Genomic DNA, 1985 nt, shown 5'->3' with positions numbered 1-1985 from the left:
GAATAATCATCAATGAAACTAACAAAATAACGAAATCCTAAGGTGGAACTGACTCTACTAGGACCCCAAATATCAGAATGAACTAATGAAAAAATAGACTCTGAACGACCCTCAGTACTACGTGAAAATGTAGCACGAGTGTGTTTCCCAAGTTGACACGACTCACAATCTAATGTGGATAAACTAGACAAACTAGGCACCATCTTTTGCAGTTTGGATAGACTTGGATGTCCCAAACGTTTGTGAATTAGATATGAGGAATCTGTAACGGAGCATGCTGTTAAGGAATTTGAAGAGGTAAGATAGTAAAGGCCTTGTGATTCATGTCCTGTTCCAATCATCTGTCCCGTACTGCGGTCCTGCATGAGAAAAAAATCATCAAAAAAGGTTATGCTACAATGTAGGGCTTTCGTCAAACGACTAACCGATGCTAGATTAAAAGGAGAACCAGGGACATAAAGAACAGAGTCTAGGGTGACAGAAGATACGGGTTTGGCTTTTCCAACCCCTTTTGGTTTTGTTTGGATCCCATTGGCTAAAGTAATAGCTGGAAGAGATTGTGAATAAACAATATCAGACAATAGTGATTTATTACCAGAGATATGATCAGAAGCCCCTGAGTCTATGACCCATGATCCAAGAGTGCTAGACTGTGACACACAAATAAATGAATTACCTGCAACAGAAACATCAGGTTGTGCAACCGAAACTACTTGTGGAGACGTTTGTTTATTTGCACGATCTTGGATCGAGGTTTTCCAAAACGTTGTTTACTTGCGCGATTTCGAAGGAGCTCATTATATTCCTTTAGAACAATAGGATCATAACTGGGTGGTGGACCATGCAAAATATAACATATGTCACGAGTATGTCCAGGTTTATGGCAATGACTACACTTGGATCGAGGTTTTCCAAAACGTTGTTTACTTGCGCGATTTCGAAGGAGCTCATTATATTCCTTTAGAACAATAGGATCATAACTGGGTGGTGGACCATGCAAAATATAACATACGTCACGAGTGTGTCTAGGTTTTTGACAATGACTACACTTGGATCGAGATTTTCCAAAACGTTCTCTCCTTCGTTGATTCTCCATAGACTGGTATGTATGCTGGAAATTGACAGAAACTGCTACAGTGGTCTGAAAATATTGGAAGCTGCCGGAATCTGCCCACAGTGGCCTGAAAATTCTGATTTTACCGGGAACTTGCCGGAAACTGCCCTACAGTGGTCTGCTTTCGCCGGAAACTGCCTGAAAATCACCGGAACCCTAATTCCGGTGATTGGATCTGGAGAAAACTGACTGGGTTCTGGTCGGGAATACTGGACGACCCCAACAGAATAAAACTGCTCGAAAACAGATGACCGGAGCAGCACTCACGCGCCAACGCGTGACCAGATCTTGCCAGAAAACTTCCACCTTTGAACGGCACGTGGAGGCGCGTGAGGGGCTGTTTTCCGGTGGATCTAATTGGGGTTTGGTCGCCTGAGCTTCCCGAGTCTCGTGATGGTGTTGTCTTTCGCACAACACCTTCAGAACGAAAGATGACACAAATCAGTCCCAACTGTCGTCGCCGGAATTTGACACGGTGACTTGAAGTTTCTCACCAATGCTCTGATACCATGTGAGAAATATATGGGAAAAATATTATTGAATTGTGTATCTAAATAGTTACATTGAGACCCTATTTATAGACACTACATTGGAATCCTTTTCCAACCAGGATTCCTATTCCTATTCTAAGTAGGAAATACTTATTTCTATTTTAACAGTATGTAAAATGGAGTTTACGGTTCTTTATACAAGAAAGAAAGTTTTTTTTTTTAGCCATTCCAATTTTCAGGATCGTGCGAATAATGCTTCTGTGTCTTTGATTGGTTATAATTGTTACTTGCCTTTTTCTTTCAAGTCTTAATGTCTTCTCGTTGATTTGGTTTGGTTTGGAGAGAGGGGGGGGGGGGGGGGAATTAAATGGGGGGGGGGT

The 1985-nt window shown here is 41.9% G+C and overlaps 1 pseudogene; it reads left to right on the top strand.

The window, feature by feature from the left end:
- The window catches only part of LOC102595810 (signal recognition particle subunit SRP72-like), a 66577-nt pseudogene that overhangs the window by 8536 nt on the left and 56056 nt on the right, over positions 1-1985 (top strand).

This window comes from Solanum tuberosum, unplaced genomic scaffold, assembly GCF_000226075.1.
Source record: "Solanum tuberosum cultivar DM 1-3 516 R44 unplaced genomic scaffold, SolTub_3.0 scf00015, whole genome shotgun sequence".
Classification (NCBI taxonomy): domain Eukaryota; kingdom Viridiplantae; phylum Streptophyta; class Magnoliopsida; order Solanales; family Solanaceae; genus Solanum; species Solanum tuberosum.
This window is presented reverse-complemented; position numbering and strand designations above follow the sequence as displayed.